General features: G+C 38.9%; 1 non-coding gene across 1 annotated transcript; it reads right to left on the bottom strand.

The window, feature by feature from the left end:
• Positions 1 to 7968: 7968 nt before the first annotated feature.
• LOC112725854 (small nucleolar RNA R71) lies at positions 7969 to 8076 on the bottom strand. The gene has a single exon (XR_003164935.1). It is a non-coding gene; the product is annotated as a small nucleolar RNA R71 (small nucleolar RNA).
• Between the last annotated feature and the right edge of the window lie 2375 nt (positions 8077 to 10451).

The following is a 10451-nucleotide window of genomic DNA, read 5'->3' as shown; positions in this document are numbered from 1 at the left end:
CATGAGTGATATGTGAGCATTTTTCCCTTATTTTCTTATTTTTTAGATATGAATTTATTGAGTTTTATCTAGATTTTAGTGTTTTAAACCTCTTTGGATGCTACTTTGAGTTGTTTTGGTGTTTTAATTATTTCAGGTGAAGTTTGGACAAGTTTGGCAGATGTCGTGTGCAAGAAAGAGAAGATTTGGAAGCTATCCACTAGGGCGCTAAACGCCCAACTGGTGGTTAGCACCAACAACTCAGCAACGAAGGGAGAGATTCTGCCTCCTAGGGCGCTAAACACCAACCCTGGCGTTTAGCGCCAAGCCATGCGAATTAAACTTCACCAAAGGAGCATCTTTAGTTGGATTTAGCTTTTAATTACTCTATTTTATTTTATTTTAGGTATTTTTAATTACAAAAAAAATCTTTTAGGTTTAGAATTTATTATTTTATTTTAGTTTGAAATCAAATTAAGTTAGATATAAAAGGAAAAAGATTCACCCTTTGGGAGATCTTCTCACTTCCGCACTTTCACATTTTTCAAAATCCTAGTTTTCTCTCTGAAGCATGAGCCACTAAACCTCCTCGATTAAGGTTAGGAGCTTTGTTTATTTCTATGGATTAAGACTATTGCTTTTCTATTTTGATTAATGTATTAATTCAGTTTCAAGGATTACTTTCATCCTTCATTTTATGAATCTCGGTAGATCGGAAGAATAACCCTTATTCTATTTGCGTTCTTATGATTCTTGGAAGAGTTATCTCACTTGAACAATAGCTTAAAAGTAAATTCCTCCTAAATTACTAATTACTTGGACTTAACAGGATACATGACATATAATCCTTTTATATATGGGTATTAGGGTTTTTGTGGCTATAAACTAGAATCGAACTTAACCCTCTAATTGAAATTAAGTGACCAAGACATTGGCGGTTAACTAGGTTAGAGGAGATTAAATCACAAAGATATTAGGGTTTAGTCATTGATAGTTTGTCATGAATTGAATCTTGCATGATTAAATTAGTTGGTAAGAAAACTTAATCTAGAAGAATAAACATCTCTGATACCTTAACTTCTTCTCTCATATATTTCACACAATTCTCACTATTTGTGTTTTCCACACTCTGAATTACTGTTTAATGTTTTTTGAGACCCAGAACATCACTTTCTACTTGCCTGACTAAGGTGTCATTCAACCATTATTGCTCAGTCCATCAATCCTCGTGGGATCGACCCTCACTCACCTGAGGTATTACTTGGTACGACCTGGTGCACTTGCCGGTTTGTTTGTGGATCTAGAGATTTTACACCAGTGAGCTCATGAACCAAGTGGTGCTGACTCCGGAGCAACAATACTATTTGAAAAAATCGCTTGGGTATGATTTCGAGGTAGTGTACCGATCTGGGTCCTCTAATCGGGCCGTTGATGCACTGTCAAGATAGGGTGAAGAGACCACACCAGCATGCTTTCAAGCTTTTACAATAGTACAATCAACTTTGATTTCCACCCTACTTAGAGCTACCAAGGATGATCCAGAAACTCAATTGCTAGTTGCACAATGAAAGCAAGGAGAGTTATCTCCTAATTATTTGTTCTAAGATGGGTTGCTAGTTTATAAAAGGAAGATATGGATGCTTGACTTTGAGGAACTCCAAACACAATTGCTTAAGGAATTTCATTCTACTCCCATGGCAGCGCATAATGGAGAGCTTAAGACATACAAAGCCATTGGTGAAGTGTTTTTTTTTTTTTTGGCGGGCCTACACAGAGACATACACAAATTTATTAAGGAATGTAACACTTGCCAAACTACCAAATATATACCAAATAAACAACAAGGACTCCTCAACCCCTTACCTATTCCATGTGAACCATGGGCTAAACTTTCAATGGACTTTATCATTCAGCTTCCGAAGTCAGTGGGATATTCGGCCATCATGGGGGGGAGAATCGTTTCAGCAAGATTGCTCATTTCAAACCACTCTGCCCAGGATTCACGGTTAGTACAGTGGCAAAGGTTTTTATTGGATCAGTGATCAAGCTTCATGGTTTTTTGGTAGCCATAATTTTAGACAGAGATTCTCTTTTTCTCAGCTATTTTTGGTGCAGTCTCTTTGAATTTAGCGGCACCCGATTACATTATAGGACTGCCTACCATCCCCAAAGCGATGACCAAACTGAAGTCACCAACCGCTTACTTTAACAATACCTTCGTGCCTTCTCTCACTCTCAGCCACACCAATGGGCATCTTTCCTACCTTGGGTAGAGTTTTGCTACAATAGCTCATATCACTTTGCTATCCAAATGACTCCACACGAAGCCTTACACGGATTTTCCATGAACCTTCCCCTGGGGTACACACCGGGAGCTTCCCCTGTGATGGAATTCGATTCTTTTCTATGAATTTGAGAGATTCTGAATGATGAGCTCAGTTTTTATCTGCATCAGACACGCACAAGCATGAAAAATCAAGCAGACAAGCATAGGAGGGATAAGGAATACAAGGTGAGAGATTGGGTGTTGCTCAAAATGAAGCCTTACCGGTAGGTCTCACTTTTTCAAAGGGAGCACCACAAGCTTGGATAGAGGTACTTCGGGCCCTATTGCATATAGAGCAGGGTGGGTAAAGCAGTATATCGGCTCAAACTTCCTACGGGTAGCACTATTCATCCCGTTTTTATGTCTTAATGCTAAAGGAGTTCCATGGTGAGCAGCCGACGAATGTGTTTGTTCTCACAATAGTGCTAACAACGTTTCAGCCGGCATTGACAGCAATCTTGGCACGGCGCACAGTAACATGGGATAGGAGAAGAGTTACACAAATTTGCTGAACTGGGTGGGATTGCCTCAGGATGAAACTGCTTTGATTGATTGGAAGGAGTTACTAAGGATGTTCCTTGAACTCAACCTTGAGGACAAGGTTGTTGTCAAGGAGGGAATAGCTAATTCAGCTAACCAACCCGACCCGGAACCAAGCTATCAAGACCACTCAATACCAAAAGTGATGACTTGCATCATCTACCCTTCTTTCTTGCATAAAGAAGACCATAAAAGAGCATAAATCTCATTTGATCAGTACAATTCATGCATTATTTGATGAATATTGTGGTACACTACTTTGAGATGAGTTGTGCTGAATTTCAGGTGAAAAAGGCATCAAAAATGGGTAGAAGACAAACAAGAAGCTAGGCGTGTGAAACTAGCGTGCCACTTGGGAGCAAACGCCACAAAAATGCACTGGCGTGGCACGCCAGGAGCTGAGCGTGGCACGCCAGTACTAAAATCTAGAGAAGAAGTCCAAGCATGCATGTGGGCGTGGCACGCCAGGGACTGGGCGTGGCACGCTAATACAAGATTCCAGAGAGCTACAATGGAGGACACAAAAGGGGCGTGGCATGCCAGATTGGGAGTGGCACGCCTGACCCATCAACTACCATGGGCGTGCCACTTGAGCAAAGGGGTGTGGCACGCCAACGCACCATTCCAAGAAGAACCTTCACTATGGCGTGCCACTTGGTATCGAAGGCGTGGCACGCCAATCCCAAGAAGTCACTTGGGCGTGCCACTTTAGAACCCAGGCGTGGCACGCCAAGCTTAAAGAGTTCACAAATCCATGGGCATGCCACTTGAACAGCATGGCGTGGCACGCTGGTACAATAATCCAGAGAAGGGGCTGAAGGCAATTGAAGACTGGGCGTGCCACTTGAAGTCGAAGGCATGGCACGCCGACCTCTCACCCTCACTTAGGTGTGCCACTTGGTGTCGAAGGTGTGGCACGCCAACCCAAGCATGTCACTATGGCATGCCACTTGAAGGCTGAGGCGTGGCATGCCAACTACTGGAACCAAGACAAGATCATGGGCGTGGCACGCCAGCCTTTAGGCGTGGCACGCTGGTATAAGTTTCCAGAGAGGATGAAGGAGGCCAATTACATGGGGCGTGCCACTTGGTATCTGATGAGCGGATAATTTATACGCTTTTTGGCATTGTTTTTACATAGTTTTCAGTATAATTTAGTTAGTTTTTAATATATTTTTATTAGTTTTTAAATAACATTCACATTTCTGGACTTTACTATGAGTTTGTGTGTTTTTCTATGATTTCAGGTATTTTCTAGCTGGAATTGAGGGACTTGAGCAAAAATTAGATTCAGAGGTTGAAGAAGGACTGCAGATGCTGTTGGATTCTGACCTCCCTATACTCAAAGTGGCTTTTCTGGAGCTACCGAACTCCAAATGGAGCGCTCTCAGTTGCGTTTGAAAGTAGACATCCAGGGCTTTCCAGCAATATATAATAGTCCATATTTTGCCCGAGTTTAGACGATGCAAACTGGCGTTCAACGCCAGTTACATGCTACATTCTAGAGTTAAACGCCAGAAACAGGTTGCAAAGTGGAGTTAAATGCCAGAAACAGGTTACAAACTGGCGTTCAACTCCAAGAGAAGCTTCTACACATGAAAAGCTCAATGCTCAGTCCAAGAACACACCAAGTGGGTCCCAAAAGTGGATTTCTTCATCATTTACTCATTTCTGTAAACCCTATTAGTAACTATAAATAGGACTTTTTACTATTGTATTTACATCTTTAGTTTTATCTTTAGATCACGTTTGGGGGCTGGCCGCTCGGCCATGCCTGGACCTTCATCACTTATGTATTTTCAACGGTAGAGTTTCTACACACCATAGATTAAGGTGTGGAGCTCTGCTGTTCCTCATGGATTAATGCAAAGTACTACTGTTTTTCTATTCAATACAAACTTATTCCACTTCTAATATATTCATTCGCACTTCAATGTGAATGTGATGATCGTGACAATGATCATCATTCCCAACTTATGAACGCGTGTCTGACAACCACTTCCCTTCTACCTTAGATTGAATGGGTATCTCTTGGATATCTAATACAGGGGACCGAGTCTGAGATATTAGAATCTTCGTGGTATAAGTTAGAACCCATGGATGGCCATTCCTGAGATCCGGAAAGTCTAAACCTTGTCTGTGGAATTCCGAGTAGGATCTGGGAAGGGATGGCTGTGACGAGCGTCAAACTCGCGAGTGCTGGGCGTAGTAACAGATGCAAAAGGATCAATGGATCCTATTCCAGTATGATCGAGAACCGACAGATGAATAGTCGTGCTGTGACAGAGCATCTTGGACCATTTTCACTGAGAGGACGGGATGTAGCCATTGACAACGGTGATGCCCAACATAAAGCTTGCCATGGAAAGGAGTAGGAATGATTGGATGAAGACAGCAGGAAAGCAGAGGGTCAGGAGGAATGAAAGCATCTCCATATGCTTATCTGAAACTCTCACCAATGAATTACATAAGTATCTCTATCCTAGTTATATTTTATTTATCTTTTACTTATCAATTCATAAAACCATTTGAATCCGCCTGACTGAGATTTACAAGGTGACCATAGCTTGCTTCAAGCCAACAATCTCCGTGGGATCGACCCTTACTCACGTAAGGTTTATTACTTGGATGACCCAGTGCACTTGCTGGTTAGTTGTACAAAGTTGTGAAACAGAATTAAGAACATGAACGTGCGTATTTAGTTTTTAGCGCCGTTTCCAAGGAAGGAACAATCACGATTTCGTGCACCAAGATTTTGGTGCCGTTGCCGGGGATTGTTCGAGTTTGGACAACTGACGGTTCATCTTGTTCCTCAGATTATGTAATTTTATTTTAATTTTAAGCTTTTTATATCTTATTTTTGAAAAAAAATTATTCTATGTTCTTCAGAATTTTTAAGAATGAATTCTAGAGTTTCATGAAGCACGTTGAAGCCTGGCTGGCTGTAAAGCAATGTCTAATTCATTTGGACCGAGGCTTCCACTTATCAGCATATGAAGTTGGACGAAGTATCAGCTGTTGTATGTCTAATTTGTATCTGCTGAAGCTTGGCTGGCCATTGGCCATGTCTAGTGTTTTGGACCGGAGCTTTCACTGAAAGCTTGGCTGGCTAGTGAGCCATGTCTAATTCCTGGACCGAAACTTTAGACTAACATTGCAGATTCCTGGAATTCTTATAAAAAAATTTTGAAATCCTTATTTTTTCTTTTTCAAATTAATTTTCGAAAAATCCAAAAAAATTAATAAAATCATAAAAACCAAAAATTTTATGTTTCTTGTTTGAGTCTAGTGTCAATTTTTAAGTTTGGTGTCAAATTGCATGTTGTTATTTTTCTTGCATTTTCGGAAATTCATGCATTGTATTCTTCATGATCTTCAAGTTGTTCTTGGTAAGTCTTCTTGTTTGATCTTTAAAATTTCTTGTTTTGTGTATTTTCTTGTTTTTCATATGCATTTTTAATTTGTTAGTGTCTAAAAATTAAAAATCTTTAAGTTTGGTGTCTTGCATGTTTTTCTCTTCTTCAAAATTTTCAAAAATAAGTTCTTGGTGGTCATCTTGACATTCAAAGTGTTCTTGGTGTTCATCTTGATATTCATAGTGTTCGTGCATGCATCATGTATTTTGATCCAAAATTTTCATGCATTGAGTCTTTTTGATGTTTTTCTCTTTCATCATTAAAAATTCAAAAATAAAAAAATATCTTTCCCTTTTTCGCTCATAAATTTTCGAAAATTTGAGTTGACTTTTTCAAAACTTTTTAAAATTTAGTTGTTTCTTATGAGTCAAATCAAATTTTCAATTTAAAAATTCTATCTTTTTCAAATCTTTTTCAAAAATCAAATCTTTTTCATTTTTTCTTTCATATTTTCGAAAACTTTATGATTGATTTTCAAAATCTTTTTTTTATTTCTAATTCATATTTTCGAAATTAATGCTAATAATTAATGTGATTGATTTCAAATTTTTTTAACTTTGTTACTTGCCTAGTAAGAAAGGTTCAATCTTTAAACTCTAGAATCATATCTTTTTAGTTTCTTGTTAGTCAAGTAATCAACTTTAATTTTAAAATCAAATCTTTTCAAATTTCTTTTTCAAATCTTTTTCAAAATAAAGTTTCAATCACATCTTTTCAAAATCAATTTCAAAATCTTTTCTAACCTTTTATCTTTTTAAATTGATTTTCAAATTTTTTTTTCAATCAATCCTATCTTTTTGTTTCAATCATATCTTTTTCAAAACTACCTAACTAATTCTCTCTAATTTTCGAAAATCACCTTCCTCTTTTTCAAAATTCCTTTTTAATTAACTAATTATTTTAATTTTTAATTTTAATTTTTTTTCTTTTCTAATTTTCAAATTTTATTTTAATTTCAAATTAAAAACAAAAATATTTTTATTTTAATTTATTTAATTTTCAAAAATTCTTCTCTCTCACCTCCTTCTAATTATTTATTTATTTACTAACACTTCTCTTCATCTAAAAATTCGAACCCTCTCTTCCTCCTGGTGTTTGAATTTCTTTTCTACTACTCACATAAAGGAATCTCTATACTGTGACATAGAGGATTCCATATTTTCTTTGTTATTTCCTTCTTTTTCATATGAGCAGGAACAAGGATAAGAACATTCTTGTTGAAGCTGATCCCGAACCTGAAAGGACTCTGAAGAGGAAGCTAAAGCACAAATCTCTGGAGAAAATCTGACAGAAATTTTTGAAAAAGAAGGAGACATGGCCGAAAATAATAACAATGCAAGGAAGATGCTTGGTGACTTTACTGCACCCAATTCCAATTTACATGGAAGAAGCATCTCAATTCCTGCCATTGGAGCAAATAATTTTGAGGTGAAACTTCAATTAGTTTCTCTGATGCAACAGAACTGCAAGTTTTGTGGACTTCCATCTGAAGATCCTTTTCAATTCTTAACTAAATTCTTGAAGATCTGTGATACTGTTAAGACCAATGGGGTTGATCCCGAGGTCTACAGGCTCATGCTTTTCCCGTTTGCTGTAAGAGACAGAGCTAGAATATTGTTGGATTTTCAACCTAAGGATAGCCTGAACTCTTGGGATAAGCTGGTCACGGCTTTCTTAGCCAAGTTCTTTCCTCCTCAAAAGCTTAGCAAGCTTAGAGTGGATGTTCAAACCTTCAAACAGAAAGAAGGTGAATCCCTCTATGAAGCTTGGGAGAGATACAAAGAACTGACCAAAAAGTGTCCTTCTGACATGCTTTCAGAATGGATCATCCTGGATATATTCTATGATAGTCTGTCTGAATTATCTAAAATGTCATTGTACCATTCTGCAGGTGGATCCATTCACCTAAAGAAAACACCTGCAGAAGCTCAAGAACTCATTGACATGGTTGCAAATAACCAGTTCATGTACACTTCTGAAAGAAATCCTGTGAATAATGGGACACCTATGAGGAAGGGAGTTCTTGAAATTGATACTCTGAATACCATATTGGCTCAGAATAAAATATTAACTCAGCAAGTTAATATAATTTCTCAGAATCTGAATGGATTGAAGGAATCATCCAACAGTACTAAAGAGGCCTCTTCTGAAGAAGAAGCTTATGATCCTGAGAACCCTGCAATAGTAGAGGTAAATTACATGGGTGAACCCTATGAAAACACCTATAATCCCTCATGGAGAAATCATCCAAATTTCTCATGGAAGGATCAACAAAAGCCTCAATAAGACTTTAACAATGGTGGAAGAAACAGGTTTAGCAATAGCAAGCCTTTTCCATCATCCACTCAGCAACAGACAGAGAATTCTGAGCAGAACCCATCTAGCTTAGCAAATATAGTCTCTGATCTATCTAAGGCCACTGTAAGTTTCATGAATGAAACAAGGTCCTCATTTAGAAATTTGGAGGCACAAGTGGGCCAGCTGAGTAAAAGAGTCACTGAAACTCCTCCTAGTACTCTCCCAAGCAATACAGAAGAAAATCCAAAGAGAGAATGCAAGGCCATTGATTTAACCATCATGGTCGAACCTACAAGGAAGGGGGAGGACGTGAAGCCTAGTGAGGAAGACCTCCTGGGACGTCTAGTGATCAATAAGGAGTTTCCCATAGAGGAACCAAAGGAATCTGAGACTCATCTAGAGACTATAGAGATTCCATTGAACCTTCTTCTGCCCTTCATAAGCTCTGATGAGTACTCTTCTTCTGAAGATAATGAAGACATTACTGAAGAGCAAGTTGCCAAGTACATTGGTGAAATCATGAAGCTGAATGCCAAATTATTTGGTAATGAGACTTGGGAAGATGAACCTCCCTTGCTCACCAATGAACTGAATGCATTGGATAGGCAGAAATTACCTCAAAAGAAACAGGATCCTGGTAAATTCCTAATTCCCTGTAACATAGGCACCATGAACTTTGAGAAAGCTCTGTGTGACCTAGGGTCAGGAATAAACTTAATGCCACTCTCTGTAATGGAGAAACTTGGGATCTTTGAGGTGCAAGCTGCTAGAATCTCATTAGAGATGGTAGACAACTCAAGAAAACAGGCTGATGGACAGGTAGAGGACGTGTTAGTAAAGGTTGAAGGCCTTTACATCCTTGCTGATTTCATAATCCTAGACACTGGGAAGGATGAGGATGAATCCATCATCCTTGGAAGACCCTTCCTAGCCACAGCAAGAGCTGTGATTGATGTGGACAGAGGAGAGTTAGTCCTCCAACTGAATGAGGACAACCTTGTGTTTGAAACTCAAGGATCTCCTTCTGTCATGGAGAGGAAGCATGAAAAGCTTCTCTCACTACAGAGTCAATCAAAGCCCCCACATTCAAACTCTAAGTTTGGTGTTCGGAGGCCACAACCAAAGTCTAAGTTTGGTGTTGAACCCCCACATTTAAACTCTAAGTTTGGTGTTGGGAGGTTCCAACCTTGCTCTGATTATCTGTGAGGCTTCATGGGAGCTCACTGTCAAGCTATTGACATTAAAGAAGCGCTTATTGGGAGGCAACCCAATGTTATTTAATCATATCTATTTTATTTTCTCTTTGTTATTTCATGTTTTAGGTTGATGATCATGTGAAGTCATAAAAACTACTGAAAAATCAAAAATAGAATGAAAAATAGCATTGAAAATAGCACACCCTGGAGGAAAGCAGTCTGGCATTTAAATGCCAGAAACAAGCATCTGTCTGGCGTTTAACGCCAGAAACAGGCACCAAGCTGGCGTTTAACGCTGGAAACAAGCATCTACCTGGCGTTAAACGCCAGAAACAAGCTACATTTGGGCGTTTAACGCCAGAAACAAGCAGCAGTCTGGCGTTAAACGCCAGGATTGCACAGCAAAGGCGTTTTACATGCCTAATTGGAGCAGGAATGTTAAGTCCTTAGCTCCACTGGATCTGTGGACCCCACAGGATCCCTACCACTTCTTCTCTCATCTTCACACCTTTTCATAACATTCTTCCTCAATTAAACTCCACCAATCACCTCCATTACTCCTCCAAAACCATCATACAACCCACCTACACCCACTCACTTAAATTCAAATCATCACTCCTTCCTTTTCACACATCATAACCACCTAAACCCCCTTGACCAAACCATTCACACACCTCCATCTCCTCCATCTCTTCT

This window comes from Arachis hypogaea, chromosome 11, assembly GCF_003086295.3.
Source record: "Arachis hypogaea cultivar Tifrunner chromosome 11, arahy.Tifrunner.gnm2.J5K5, whole genome shotgun sequence".
Lineage (NCBI taxonomy): Eukaryota > Viridiplantae > Streptophyta > Magnoliopsida > Fabales > Fabaceae > Arachis > Arachis hypogaea.
The sequence above is the reverse complement of the archived record's forward strand: the minus strand, read 5'-3'. Positions and strand labels throughout refer to the sequence as shown.